This window comes from Puma concolor, chromosome B4 (assembly GCF_028749965.1).
Source record: "Puma concolor isolate L17-30 chromosome B4, mPumCon1.1.hap2, whole genome shotgun sequence".
NCBI lineage: Eukaryota > Metazoa > Chordata > Mammalia > Carnivora > Felidae > Puma > Puma concolor.
The window spans coordinates 79,190,808-79,206,731 of record NC_141673.1 but is presented as its reverse complement, the minus strand read 5'-3'; the positions used below and the strand labels follow the sequence as shown (position 1 = coordinate 79,206,731).

At 42.5% G+C, this 15,924-nt stretch overlaps 1 long non-coding RNA gene and 1 other non-coding gene across 2 annotated transcripts; one reads left to right on the top strand and one right to left on the bottom strand.

Moving 5' to 3' along the window:
* The first annotated feature begins 2,644 nt into the window (after positions 1-2,644).
* LOC112868079 (U6 spliceosomal RNA) lies at positions 2,645-2,752 on the top strand. Its single transcript, XR_003224257.1, has one exon. It is a non-coding gene; the product is annotated as a U6 spliceosomal RNA (small nuclear RNA).
* A 10,694-nt stretch (positions 2,753-13,446) lies between these two features.
* On the bottom strand, positions 13,447-14,264 carry LOC147579239 (uncharacterized). The gene is made up of 2 exons (XR_015253149.1): positions 14,190-14,264; positions 13,447-13,823 (listed from the first exon to the last, which is right to left on the bottom strand). It is a non-coding gene; the product is annotated as an uncharacterized LOC147579239 (long non-coding RNA).
* Between the last annotated feature and the right edge of the window lie 1,660 nt (positions 14,265-15,924).

Genomic DNA, 15,924 nt, shown 5'->3' with positions numbered 1-15,924 from the left:
AGAGCCCGACGCGGGGCTGGAACTCACGGACCGCGAGATCGTGACCTGGCTGAAGTCGGACGCTTAACCGACTGAGCCACCCAGGCGCCCCAATGTTTGTTTATTTCTGAGAGAGAGTGAGCAGAGCACAAGTGGGGGAGGGGCAGAGAGGGAGGGTTACAAAGAATCCGAAGCAGGCTCCAGGCTCTGAGCTGTCAGCACAGAGCCCAACGCCAGGCTCGAACCCACAAACCGCGAGATCATGACCTGAGCCAAAGTTAGACTCTTAACCAAATGAGCCACCCAGGCGCCCCTAATTCAGCAGTTTTAATAGAAGGAAGTTATTACCATCTGCTCCCTAATTGATGAATAATTATAGAAGAGAGTGGACACATACATCTCGCTCTTAAGCATGTGGGGAAAACAGAAGAAAATTAAGTTTTGAGATAGAGCCAAAAATGAGTAAAGACTTAAAATGATTATTAAAAACTGCCATTTGTCTTCTAAAATTAGATAATGGTGATGGATGCAAAACTGTAAGTATACTAAAAACCACTGAATTGCATACTTTAAAAGTGAATTTTACAGTGTGTGAATTATATCTCAGTAAGCTTGTTTTTAAAAATGAAAATAGGGATGCCTAGGTGGCTCAGTCAGTTAAGCATCTGACTTCAACTCAGGTCATGATTTCAAGGTTTTTGAGTTTAAGCCCTACACTGGGCTCTGTGCTGACAGCTCAGAGCATGGATCCTGCTTTGGATTCTGTGTCTCCCTCTCTCTATGCCTCTCCCCCACTCACTCTAGGACTCTCTCTCTCAAAAATAAACATTAAAAAAAAAAGTCTCTAGCGGGTGAGGATGGAGGTTGTGGAGAAATGGGAACCCTCTTGCACTGCCAGTGGGAATGCAAACTGGGGCAGTTGCTCTCGAAAACAGTATGAAGGTTCCTCAAAAAGTTAAAAATAGAACTACCCTATGACCCAGCAATAGCACTACTAGGAATTTACCCAAGGAATACAGGAGTGCTGATACACAACAGCATATGTACCCCAAAGTTTGTAGCAGCACTTTCAACAACAGCCAAATTATGGAAAGATCCTAAATGTCCATCAACTGATGAATGGATGATAAAGATGTGGTTTATATATACAAAGGAATTTTACTTGGCAATGAGAAAGAATGAAATCATGCTATTTGCAGCAATGCGGATGGAACTGGAAGGTAATATGCTGAGTGAATTAAGTCAATAAGGACAGATATCATAAGTTTTCACTCATGTGTGTCTTGAGAAACTTAACAGAAGTCCATGGGGGAAGGGAAGGGGAAAGAAAGTTATAAACAGAGAGGGAGGGAGGCAAACCACAAGAGACTCTTAAATACAGAGAAGAAACTGAGGGTGGATAGGGGGGTGGGGGAGAGGGAAAATGGGTGATGGCACTGAGGAGGGCACTTGTTAGGATGAGCACTGGGTGTTGTATGGAAGCCAATTTGACAATGAATTATATTAAAAATAATGATAAAAATAAAAAATCTTTAAAAAAAGACCTAATCTCTCTAAATTAATTAATTAATAAGAAAAGATGAAAAGAAAGAAAAGAAAATAGACTAGGGCACCTGGGTAGCTCAGTTGGGTGTCTGACTCGTGGGTTTCAGCTCAGGTCATGATCTCATGGGTTCATGGGTTTGAGCCCCAAATCAGGCTCTGTGCTGACAGTTCAGAGCCTGCTTCGGATTCTACCCTGTGTCTCTGTCTCTCTCAAAATAAATGAATAAACTTTAAAAACAGAAATGAAAACAGACTGGGTTACTAATTCTCCTGTCTTTATATATCTTTGTAACCTCAACATCTAGAATAATGCCAGTCACTTAGTAGGTACTCAATAAACGTGCTGATTCAACTTTTTTAAAAAGCTGTTTTTTAAAAAAAGTTGTTTATACAACATTTCATGTTTTACAAGGCACTTTCATTAACATTATTTCTTTGGCTGCTATCAGCAAACAACCACAAATTTTAAAAAACAGTCAGGGGCACCTGGGTGGCTCAATCAGGTAAGCATCTGACTCCTGATTTCAACTCAGATCATGATCTCATGGTTTGTGGGTTCAAGCTCCACATCATGGGGCTGTGCGCTGACAGGGCAGAGCCTGCTTGGGATTCTCTGCCCCCTCTCCTGCTCGCATGCACACTCTCAATGTTAAAAAAAAAAAACTGTAACAAACACGAATCAACCAGCTAAATTACTGTTCTGTCCAAATTAATTCAATCTCCCAAAGTTAACAAGATTAAATTGTTAAGTCAGCAAAAACTAGAAGAGAAATAACTGTAATTATATGGGCAAATATTGTAACATAGACAACAAAAAGTGAATTTTTGAAAATGCAATAATTAATTCTAAAATATGATTAATTGGTTGTTTTTTTTTTTCACTTTAAAGCTGTACATTTCATATAAATCTAATGATCAAATTAACGAAAGGATGGGGAATGCAACCTTAGTGTTAAAACAAGGAAAGTGTGGGGGCAAACTGTTTAAAAAAAAAAAAAGGAGCAAATCTATTCTTTATTTTTTTATAAAGTAATCTGTAGGCCCTACATGGGGGGCTTGAACTCATGCTCTTGCCAATTGACTGAGCCAGCCAGCAGCCCCATCGAAAGGACCAATTCTAGTGTGATTCGGCAGCACATATACTAAAACTGGAACAATACAGAGAAGATTGATAGCACGGGCCCTGCACAAGGATGACACGCAAATTTGTGAAGCGTCGCATATTTTTTGGAAACCAATTTGACAATATATATTTTAAAAAAATGATAAAGGAGAAAAAAAAGGACCAATTCTAAAGAGATTATGAAGCCAAAGAGCAGGGATGATATATTTTACACTTAATTCAACACACATAGGTTTACTAAGTGCAATGTAATATAAATGGAAACAAAAGGAATCTTCACAGCAATAGCTAATATTGAAGGTATAATATTTAATTCTAAGTTTATTTATTTTTTTTAAACATGTTTTCTTTTTTTTTTTTAATTTTTTTTTTTAACGTTTATTTATTTTTGAGACAGAGAAAGACAGAGCATGAACGGGGGAGGGTCAGACAGAGAGGGAGACACAGAATCTGAAACAGGCTCCAGGCTCTGAGCGGTCAGGTCAGCACAGAGCCTGACGTGGGGCTTGAACTCACAGACCACGAGATCATGACCTGAGCCGAAGTCGGACGCTTAACCGACTGAGCCACCCAGGCACCCCTTTAATTCTAAGTTTAAAGATGATCTTTTAACAACACTAAATTCACTTTAAGCCTGACTTTAATCAGGAAACAGTATCAAGAGGGGGACCTGAGTGGCTCAGTCAGAAGAGAGTGCAACTCTTGATCATAGGGTCAGGAGTTCGAGCCGCATGTTGGGTGTAGAGATTACGTAAATAAATAAAACTTTTTTTAACAAGGAAACAGTATGAAGAGTAGTAAAATGCAAATTTTAAAGTTTTTAAGTACCCTTTTAAATATGGAATTGGAGACAGGGAGGTGAAGAACTTAATTCTGCAGAGTATTGTCTTATCTTTTAAATCTTACAAGGGTGATAATTTAACATCAAGGAAAACAGAGATTTATTTTGTTATGATAAATACAACATCCAATAGGCTCACCTTTTTTGGTACACTTTGAAGGACACCAATAGTTCCTCCTAAATATAACTTCCCAATTCCACTTTCTAGATTCCTTTCAGGATGTAAAGTTTTTCTTACTTTCAAAAATACCTTTCAAAACTCAAAACGCAAGGGGCGCCTGGGTGGCTCAGTCGGTTAAGCGTCCGACTTCGGTTCAGGTCATGATCTCACGGTCGGTGGGTTCGAGCCCCGCGTCGGGCTCTGTGCTGACAGCTCAGAGCCTGGAGTCTGCTTTGGATTCTGTGTCTCCCTCTCTCTGTGCCCCTCCCCCCACTTGTGCTCTGTCTCTGTCTCTGCCTGTCTCTCTCAAAAATAAACATTTAAAAAAAAGTTAAAAAAAGAAAAAAGAATGCAATAGATATGTAACATGTGCAGCATGGGAACTATCCAAGATATCTTGTCTGTAATATTAAGCAAGTTGAGTAACAACTATACAGTACAATCCCATAATGGGTTTTTTTAAATGGGACTTTAAGTACATAAACTGACTTTCTAAAATATATTTTTAAAAACGAATAACTAGTGGTTGCCTCTGAGGGAAGCAAGAATGAAGGAAGATTACTTTCACTTTACTACTCCCTTCTAGCACCATGCCCCAAAACCTTAGTTATCATCGCACACCTTGACTTAACCAAAGTGGTAGTAGCTGAAACAGCTCAGAGAGCTTAAACAAACTTCCTCAAAGACATACAGATGGAGAGATACCCAGTGGGAAACATAGTCCACAGCAGAGAGTACAGAATAGACATAGAGTAGAATGGGAAGGAAGCTGCAAAGAGACAAGCAAAAGATTTGTAAAGTGGGAAGGAAGCAGCAGTGAACAAAGACAAAAGGAACCAAGCAACCAAAGACAACTTCGAAGTGAAGGAGATGGCATTTCTTTAGGGCTGAACTTTAAATGACAGGATGACGGGAAAGGAAGAGATATAAACACGAAAAAACACCCATGATCAAAAGTTATGAGCAACCCTTAGTTGCTGTAATTTTTAATGCCACCCGCGACACCATTTTTAGTCAGTGGTATGCTATCTTTAATCACCTGTAAGTACAGGATCCAGTAAACACTAACAGTGTAACTGGAGCAACACTTCACATAAAGAGTCAACCAGGACTAAGTGTGTTTTGTGTTCTGCTGCTAGGCCACTTGGTTGCAATGTGCCCTAACAATAAGACCTGTGTCATCAGCGCTTAAGGAAAGTCATGGAGCTATTGAACACGATTATTTCCTCTTACCTGTTGCCAGACACTAGTCCACATCCCAGCATCAGAAGTTCTGAATTTCCTTTACTCACTTTTAAGGGACAAATTTTAACTTGCCTAGAGGAAAACTGAGAAAGGATGGTAAACCCCACCTGTTTGCCAATGGCTTCTCCAAAAATGCACCTAGTCTCTGAGAAATTATACGGTAAAGTATTTATTATGGCTGTCTACGAAACCCACACTTAGCAGAAGAATGTAGAACTCATCCTACAGGAAAGAGGTCAAACTCAGAAATAAAGTCTTCAACTGAAATAGCATAGGTTAAAAATAAAAAAAAAAATCACAAATCCAGGTCTCTGGAGTTTCAGCCAGTGTAAAAAAATACTAGGTCCTCCCATTTTGATAGTGTGAAAAAACACTGGGTATGCCGATTCTAGATTAAGAGTGATTCCAGTGGATGAAAAAACTAAAGGTTGGGGAGATAGTATTAATCTTCTCTTAGATGATTAAGCAAATAATCAGTTAAGAAATGTAACTACTGTTGAGTCTGGTGAAAAAAGCACTATAATGAGTCAAGTTGGGAGTCTAATTCTGCGTTTGTCTTTACAACTGACTAGGAAGTCACTTCTAATTTTATTTGCCCCTCTGCAATATTAGGGTGAAATCTCACTTCCACTTTCCAGGGATGCTGTGAATCAAGAATATGAAAACACCAGTGTCTACCACTTATTCCCTTGAACTTATAGGACTTACACACAGAAATATAAACTCAAGGCACCAGGGTGGCTCAGTCAGTTAGGTGTCCAATTATTGATTTCGGCTCAGGTCATGATTTCACAGTTCGTGGAATCAATCCCCGCGTCAGGCTCTTCACTGACAGCACGGGGCCTGCTTGGGATTCTCCCATCCTGTCTCTCTACCTCTCCCACACTCACACTCTCTCTCTCAAAATAAATAAATAAACATTTTTAAAAAATATATAAACACTATCCCAGGATATTGTCCAACAAATTAAACTAAGGGTAGAATCCTGATTTCTGAAGGCTTTCTTTTAAGTTCCGGTTTGTGCGAAGAGAAACTTGGGTCTTTTCTAGGAGATTTTAACATCATGAAATTGGACTATATTCGTTCTGTGAAGCTGTTCTCCTTTCTGAACTTGAGAAAAATGTTAAGAAAGGGGGTATAGCCATACCTATCTGGTCTGACCCAAACCGCAGAAAATTTCCTTAAGCTGTCTGACCCTTCCATTTCCTCACCTATAAAATAAGGATAAATCCCAACTCTTCTGAGTACGATCTGTAAAGCACCAACACAAGGACTGGCAAGTCCCAACCTTTAAACATTCTAAATTAATTACATAATCTTCTCTCTCAAACATGTTCCTCCAGTGTTCACCTAACCTTGGTCACCACATATACAGTCACACAAAAAATCTGGAAGTCAACTGGGCTCTCCCTTCTCATCTTCTGCATGACCCTCAACATGTCCACTATGAAATCCTTAAAAATTCTGTTTCTTCCTTCACTTCTCTGGTCCATGTCCCTTCTGTCCCTGCTGCCTATTTGTCCTTCATCGTGGTGCTGGAGCCTCATAACCGACTTCCTCAGAACCTTCAAACAGGGGATCCCTTCCTAAAGCTCAAACAATCATCTCTTCCAAAGTATCAACATGGGCTTCAGGATAATATCTAAACTTCTTGGCAAGAAATGCAAAGCTTTTCAGGATCTGGCCCTGCCTACCAGCTGCTCCGAACTTGGAATCCTGATATTCCAGGATTGTCAAACCAACTTTATTAACTAGCCACATCTCTACTCAGGTTGTTTTACCTGAGATGGTTTCTCCCTCATCCCCTTAACTCAGGAATTAAGAATTTTTAACAAAATCTGTCTATATGTGTATTGTAACACCTAACACAAGATTTTCACATACTTGTTTGCTCTATTATCTCCTCTACTCAATGGTAAACTGTTGCAAGGCAGGAACTAAGTCTTATATTACAACCAGGTGCTGACTGTACATGGTATACAGACACTGGCAGAATTTGTTAATACCTGAAGACTGGGATAGGCAAAACAGATCTGAATAGTATATTTAATGCACAGAATGGGAAACAGTGTCCACAATAAAGAGGTGTATTTAAAAACTAGTGTTTTTAATTTAATGGAGTCATTTTTCTTTAACATTTAGTCTAGAGACTTTTGTATAAAAAAAATTGTGAGGTTCAAAGCTTTACAGGAAATGTAAACCAAGTGAATTACTTTAATTAGAGAAGATTAATAATAAATAACTCAATGCTTTCCTAACAACTGGTAGAAAAATACTTATTGCTTATTTGAAGCAAGTATGTGGGGAGGAAAAGATCAGGGGCAAAATAAATCTCAAAACGAGAGCTGTTTAAACTCACCATACGTTAACATGAACCAAATTAAAATAACATTAAAATAAATCAAACTTATAATAGGTGGAAACAATACAAAGCTAGAAACGCATCATTTTAGATTAAGTGCAACTTTCGTACTTCTGGTGCAAAAAGAAAACCTCCCTTGAAAACAAACTGCCTTCTCTTGGACTAGATGCATTCCCAGATCATTTCCATAATACAGAAAATCTTAGTTGCAGACTCAACTAAAACAGAAACTGAAGAGCTAAAAGACAATGAAATATTTTCAATTTATAACCTCCCAGAGTCAAAATTAAGTATGGGAAATCCAGGTCTCTTGTGGACAAGAGAAATCAGGAAAACAGAAAACGGCATCTTCTCCATTTCCACAAGAGTTTTTGATGTAAAATGGTTGAATCAGAATAATGTCTTCCCAGAACCAGTTTCTGAAGGTGGGGAAGAGGGCCAAAGATACTCATTCTTTCCACTCAACATTTACTGAATATTTCCCCCAGCAATGTCACTGGCCCCAGGCCTCAGTTTTGTCTCCTGTAAAATGTCTATTCCCAAAGTTGTGAGAACAGCCAGTATTTACCAAGCATATTACCTGCTTAATTATTTACAACCTTATGAAGTAGGTATTGCTATTTTGCAGATGACCACAAAGTGACTTATTTAACATGAGCACAGCCTTGCAACCTAGGCATTTTAACTCAAGACTTCCAAACTAACTAGTACTTCAACGAAGGTGTTCCCTTCTTTCTCAGCCAATTATATTCCCAGCACCAGTAAGGAAGAAAAAAAGTTATATTTTTGAAGCAACCTACTATGTGTTGGCATGGTAAATTAACTAACTTGTCCTAATAAAGCTTATGAAGTTGGTTTAGATTTCAAATTAAGCTTAAGCTTTCACCGGTGAAAAACTGATTTTACATGGAAAATCATTATCAAATTGCTTTTTCACATAAATCTGCTAGAGTCTGAGCCCCATGAGCCAGCTTTTTCTAGGGCCTCATTACAACTCGGGGGAAAAAAACGAGCCATCCAGGTTCCCGATCTACAGTTAAGAAAACTATGCAACAGCAGTCTTGAGGCCTGCTGCCCACCAAGGTTCTAGAATACACTACCTATTGAACTTTTCATCACCGAACTCCCGCAAAAAGTAATGCAAGAAGGAAAACAGTAGACCTTGTCTATTGGTCTTTCCCACTCTCAACTCATTCACCTTGATAAACCAAATCTCCGTTGCACATATCATGTGATATTTAAAACAAAAATTAAGCTCTATTTGAAATTTCCCAGGATATTGAAATTCTAGCTGTAAACCCAGGTATAAAATACTGATTAAGAAAAACAAATTAACGAATCTTAGTGTGCTTACAAAACATCTCTTATGCATCTTAAATAATCACAGAGAAATAAATGCCCAAAGGGAAAGCCATACAAAGTTTTTCACTTTCTTGACATGTTCTTCCTATCCACTGCAGATATGTACTGTTACTATAGTATTAAAAGTTGCCTTTAAGTATTTGTACTTTGGTCACCAAAACATGGGAGAAACATGTCTGTTTAATAACAAAACAATGAGAAGCACAATCTGTACAGATTTTTGGTCTGGGTGTGGCATCTAAAGATACTATTTTCTGGTAACGACCACTTTTAGATTCTAACCCTTAAACATGATCCAAATGCAGGAGAAATCAGGAAAGCAGCAGCAGATACAGTGCTGCTTATCGGATGTCTAGACTGCAGGCAAACCCCAAATACCAAAGAAGCATCCATGTGTCAAACCAGCATAATTTTTGAGCTATGCCTGGGGCCACATACCAAAAAAAAAAAAAGATTGGCTTGAAAAGAAAATCTAAGAGGGGTAACCAGAAGGTCAACCCCAGTTTATAGGAACTAGGAAGAAGCTAGCAGGGACATCCAGCCTTTTACCCTGTCACCCCCCCCCCCCCCCGCAGCTTCCTTCCCAAACCCCATATAAAATCTCCAAGGCCCAATTCTCCGCGTGCTAGCTTCTTCAAGGTCATCCTAAGATAAAGCAGTGAACAATCACCAAACATTGAGCCGGCATACCTTTAGGGCAAAGGGGCGATTTTCCCCTTCCCCAAATCATTATATAAATATTTTAAATGCCATCAGGCTTTTCTCCAACTCCTACGGAAACAAACTCCCAGACTTTAATTTAATTTAGATTGAGCAACTAAAAAAACGTGTTCGGTTTTGCGACATACATTATTAAAAGGCTTTTCAAGTCTGGCAAACTCCAGTACAAAAACAGGTGCTTTCAGTGTACTTCTAATGACAAGGTCAAACTCATATTTTTAATTACTAAAATTAAAACGAAGAAAAAAGTTTTTTTCTTTTCAATCTTCCTTAGGACAACCCGAGGTGTGGGGGCAGGGGGAGTATTGCTGGGGTAAAACTGTCTCGCACAGGATCCGTGTTGTTCTAGTCACTAATTCCTAGTCTTTCCAGTTGTCTGTAGTTACCCAAGGTTAGACGGAGAAAATAAAAACAAAGAAATCTACTAGGTCTCGTTACCAGAACAAACTCTGCACCGCCCTGCCACCCCAATAAACCAACCCCACCCGCAACCAAAACAAACCTCGCCCCTCCCGGATCCCCCTCCCACACGTAAACACACAAAGAAAACAGCGGCACGCACAATTCAGCCACAGTCCTCACTTCCCTTTGTAGGACAACGGGGAGCCCCGAAACTTCCTCACGGTGGTTTTTTCGTGTGTCGTCGGGGCTGGGTCCCCTGAAAGCGCGAGCCACGGCTCGGCTACGAGGGTTTGGGGGTGCTCGCCGCATGCGCCGGCTTCCACGAAAGCAGCAAAATGCCTCTCCCCAGTCCTCCTGCGGCCCTCGCCGCCCCCCCCCCCCACGCGCTTCCCCCTCGGGCAAGCGATGACGGCCGAGAGAGGCACCACGGCAGCAAATAGAAACGCTCCCCGGTGGGTTTGTTGGTAAATAGAACAACTTGGGTCGGGAAGAAAGTTCCTGCGGAGAGCCGCTCGCCTGGGCGAGGGCGGCAGGAGGTGACCCGCGTCCCTCGCCGCCTCCTCCCTCACCTGCGCCGGAACAACGGGCCCCCGCGCACGCCCGCCCGCCCGCCCGGCGCCTCCCGCAGGCCGCGCCTCCCGCACGCCGCGCTGCCGGGGCTTGTTCCTCCTCATGGCTTTGCCCTGACGTAATTCAAACATGGCAACAGTTCGACTTCAAAGGCGAATCCACAGACCTCCCAGACACAAGCTCCGGACCACGGGTAACGGGCCAAGAAGTCGGGGCCACGCTCTCCCGGCCCCTCGGCTGTCGCGGCCCTCGACGCCCGTGCTGAAGCGCGGGGGCCCCGAGACCGCCGCCTCCCCGCCCGCCCGCCCGGAGCGCGGAGCACGCCGCCTCTCCGCGCACCAGCATGGCACCTCATGCGAGCACCGCCGCCAAAGTTTCCCCGCGAGGGGCTGAGGGACAAAAGCCCCTCTCGAAACTCGCCCGAAGTTAGGGGGACCCGGCCGACACGGCCCTCAGCCCGGCGGCCGCCCCGAGCGCCGGCGGGGCCCGCACGGGCACATGCAGCTCTTTGTTTTCTGTCCAGCCGGGCGCTGCCTACGTGCAGCATCAGGGATGTCGGATTGTTTCTCAGAGGCGAGACACTTGACGATCACCCCGGGGAGAGGTCCAGACCCCGCGCCCCGAGAGTCCGGAGCCTCTCCCCCCGTCCTCCCCTCAGCAGCAGGCCCATTTAATCAAAGTTTTGCAGTGTCCTTGATGAGAAACGCCGATTGCCCGCCCCGCATCAGCGGAGAGTTGGCGACTTTCACTCTGCTTTTTAAACTGGCAAGACGCCATCATCAGCAAATCACATTGTCCTGCCGGCCGGCCCCGACAGCGCCCGCATCTCGCTGCCGGCCCGGATCTGGACACTCACAGAGACCTCCGGCGAAAACCAGGGTCGCAGCCCCAAGCACGTGGTCTGTCATGTAGAGCACAAAAAGCAGTGCCCTCCGGAGTTCTCTCACTCCTTCGGCGCAGACAACGCCGTTGCCTCCATCCCCAAGTCAACTTGGCTATGACTGGCCATCTTAAGCCGCACACAGTCGCCTCAGAAAGCCCTCACCGTGGCGCCCACATCTACGCTACAGGTGACTAAATTGCGAACAAAACTTGAGGCTCCACAGACACATTGGCCCCCCGCGCTGCCTGGGCGCGGTCCGGGGGGTGGGGGGGGGGGAGGCGTTTGGGAGCCGGGCTGCTTCAGAGCGGCCGCGTGTTGCTCTCATTGTCGCATCCGCATCCCTCCGGAGTTCGGCAAACAACGCCACGCCGCGTGCACTCCGGCCACCCCCGGCGCTGACCCAAAAGGCCGATTTAAACCCTCTCACGCCCGCCAGCTCGCAAGTAGACGGCAACTTAAGTTTCCGAGCCTACGGCGCTCATTGTCCACCCTTCTCAAACAGGCGCAGGGGGGGCTGCAACGAAACTAAACCACGAGGTTCAACCACGGCGCCCGACCACTCCCGAGGCGCGCGCCCACGCGGATGCACCGGCCCGGGGCCCCTTCGCGATTGCCAGCAAGTCGTTTTCCTCTTGGGCCTTCCAGCCACCCGCCTCCTTTTCGCCAGAGAACACTACGGCTAAGAAAAGTCATTGTCACCTTCAACGTGGATCCCTCAACTCCGGCGACTCCTCAGTCGTTTGCAGCCTCCACTCACTTCCCCCACCCCAAGACTTTCGGTTTGCCTCCACTACCCTACCCAATTAGAAAAGGCAAACTAAACGTGTATACAAAAGAACCCGGGGTCTGAAGATCACGAGAACATTGCTCCCAGCAATGCCATCTCCAAGACAAAACTTCCTGTGCGTGCGTGTGTATGTGTGCGTGTGTGTGTGGAAGGACTGGGGGGTGGGGGGGGGGAGGTGAAAAGAGAAAAAAAAAAAAAACACACTCTGAAATCAAAGCCTCGTGAGACAGTTTTGCACCAGAGTAATGGTGAGAGTCACTCACCTTCCAAAATCAGCCGTTCCACGCACAATAACGTTCCCGAGGTCTGGAGTGCACGCCAAGCCAGCCCCCCCCCCCTCCTAATCGCTCCCTCCTCCTCAACTGCCTTGTCTAGAAAGATTGTCTCCTGCAGTTCTGCAGTTGCTACCGCTGGCCGGGAAGGTGTAGATTCCGCTTTCCCTCTGCGCACGCGCGTCTCCTGGTACAAAATTCTCCTGAATCGAACTTATTTGCATACGGGCGCGCGCGCGTTGAGGGCTGGGAGGGGAGAAGGCCCGGCGGCCGCGCGCGCTCCCGGGGCCTCTATTGTCCTTTTAAGGGGAGAAGCGCCGCGGCGCGGGAAACGAGGCGGCCAGAGGGAAACGGGGGCGGGGACTGCTTACTACGGCTGACGTCACGTAAACAAACGCCCCCTGGCTGGAGGCTGCGGCGAAGGGGGAGTGGCGGGGTGGGAAAGGCGGAAAGGTTAGCAGTCTAGGGAGAACGTTCGGCTGCTTGACTTGCTTTCCACCCTGAAGTTCTTGGGGTGCACCATTTCGCATCGAAAAATAGTTTTGGAAGCTGTTTTTGCAAAATTCTCACACCTATGCCCAGTTTTTGGCTTGAGGCGACAGGGGAGGTGGTCTTGCAAACACCCAGACGGAATTTATGCCTCCTACATTTCCTAAATTTTGTTTGAAGTTGGGTTTTTGAAGCTTTTTTTTTTTTTTTTAATCCTTTGGGACCAGAGGAGACTCATTTTTCGTGCAGTTTTAATGAGTCGTTTAATAAAGTCCCATTTTGACATTTTATCCATTCACAAACTCCCGCCTGCCCTCCTCAAGCAGTAACCCAACCCATAAAGATCCAATTTCCCACCCCCCCCCCCAACTTTGGCCTTAAGATTTCAAGCCAGTCCGAGTTGAATGGTTGTTAATTTCCGTGGGAACGGTGTAGCTTTCCTAAAAGACTAGTCAGTGGAAAGCCAGTAATCTAGGAACATGCACACCTCCTCCAGCTGCTTGTAAAGGGTGTTCCATTCAACCAGAAATAATACCACTAACTGGTGGTCTTGGGAATGGAAAAAGTAGCCAAGGAAGTGCAGATTTTCCCTGGTGGAATATATAATAAACCAACAATCTAAAAGCTTCCTGTCCCAGGAGGAAAGAAAAAAAAACAACAAACCTGAAGTAACTCTTCTCATATAAAGTGGAAAATGAAAAAAGAATGATTTTGATACATCTTTATTTGGAGAACACAACTAACACCAATAGGCTGAGACCCTGATTTAATATGATAGAGGGAGGGTGGGGAGAGAGGAAGGATGTTTTTCCCAGAAACTTGATATTGTTCCCAAGCTACAAAAGTGTGGACATCAACCATAAAACTTAATCATCTGCTGACAAGTTTCACTGCTTTCACTGTAATGTCAACAATATGGATTTAAATAGATACTTCTGAACCACTAATTTAATTCAACAACCAATTCATAATACATGCACGACAAACCCACTTCTAGAGTCTGCAACTAATGTTTCTTCTTTTTCTTTGGGTCCTGTAACACAATATTTCTGTATCTGTATATGAAAACCATATATTAAATACCTGCAAAAGAGAAAAAAACAACACCCTCACTAAAATGTGAGCTCCCTCAGGGCAAGAATTTTATACTACATTCATTTTTGTACTCCAGTGCCTAAAACAGAGCACAGCAGATAACGGACTCTGAATAATTGCTTGTAAAGTAATAAATACATGGACATTTCCAAATTTATTATAGATTTATCTCAAATCAAAACAGCTTTACTTTAGTGTAGAATTTTTGTATTTAACCTAAAATGAGTTTGGAAGTTATAGTGCTCACCTCAATTAACATGATGTCTATGATGCCTGCTCCTATCATAATAAATAAAATGGAGTAGGCTTACTAGCTGTTGCTAGGCTCTTTCATTGGTAACAGGGAACACCTACCTTCGTTTTGAAGAAAATTTTAGGAAGTTGTCCTGGGTTGTCTCACGTACTTATTTGGTTTATGACAGATCTTCTGAAAATAATTTCAAATTAGCACATGCTCTTTGCAAGTATGAAAATTGCAAGTGTGATAATATTTTTCAAACTTCAATTATTGCTTATAGGATATATCCATATATTTTATATAGACAGATAATATAAAATTGTATCATGAATGCCTTTTCTCTTGAAAGTTTATGTAAAGAATATATACTGTAATTCAGGGATGGAATAGATTTAAATGTGTAAGCAATACAGGAATTACAGTATTTAGGATATAATGTTCAGGTAAAAAAAGTACCTGTAAGCGTCAGAGCTACTAAGTCAATATTGTACAGCAAGACTTCCTCAAAGTAGAGGTCTCAAAGTAGAGGTCAAGAAGTAATCTGGTAGTTTTTGTAGGAAAGGTAGCAAAAAAGTCCTTAAAGAAAAAGTTGAGTTTCTTAGAATCTTAAAAAAAAAAAAAAAAAAAAAGAACATGTTATTTTTTAACAACCAGGTGCATTCCAAAGGTTCTTTTGTTCATTTTGTTACTTGAACATGTTGTTATGGCTGTCTCTATCCTGGGCCAAGAGCTCATTTATGGGCTACTTTAAAATACTGTTATATAAATAGCCCAAGTGAATTTTTCAAAAGAAAGAAAGAGAGAGAGCAGGAGGAAGGAACGAAAGGAAAGGAAAGGAAAGGAAAGGAAAGGAAAGGAAAGGAAAGGAAAGGAAAGAAGGAAGGAAGGAAGGAAGGAAGGAAGGAAGGAAGGAAGGAAGGAAGGAAGGGAAAAAGGAAAAGAAATAAAAAACCACTACCCAGAGCTGTCTGACATGTTACTGCAACCCCTTCCAGTCTCACTCTTGTGTATTTTGTTGTTATTCCTTAAATATTATTTTGTAACTAGCTCTTCTTTACTCAATATCATGAACATCTTTTTACGTCAATAAATTAATTTCTACAAATTTGTACATATGGCTCTAGCGCAATTTATTCAAGGAACATCCCATCTTTGAACGTTTAAAACTTTTTCTCTTCCTTCTTTTTTTTATATTAAAAGTAACTAGTGAAAAATATAATACATAAATTTGGATTATACTAGATTGAATTACACAATGTTAAAAAGTATTTGAGTATTTTTTTAACGACTATAGTACTATGTTAAACTCACACTGAGTTCTCAAAAATAATGAAACTGAAAATATAGAAAAATTGAAATTGATATTAAGTTACCAGATACTCTGGTTAAGCCAGCCACCTTCCTTATAGTATATTGTCCCCACTGTAGAATTATCCCTAGTGCCTGAACATTTTTATTCATTTAGCAAACATTTAAAGATCATAACTATGTGCCAGATAGTAAAACCATTTCAGAAGTAGAGGAGCTCAAGCCCTCCTTACCTCTTTTGACTTATTTCTGTATCATTCTATTTGCTACTTTTTCTTTGGTAACATTTATTGCCTTCTTTTGAGACTTAACTATCCAGCAACTTTACAATTTCTTATAATATTCTTTGCATTGATGATAAATCATATGTAAGGGACTGAAAATGTCAATTTTTACCTGGTAATGACGGATATTATCAGCAATTTAGTAACGTTTCTAATGCTAACTCCAACTAATGATTGTTTTTTAAATGAAGGCTAATACCCTCATCAGAGGCTGGTACCAACCACATCAAAACATTTTGTTGAGCGCAAGAAAGAGCTG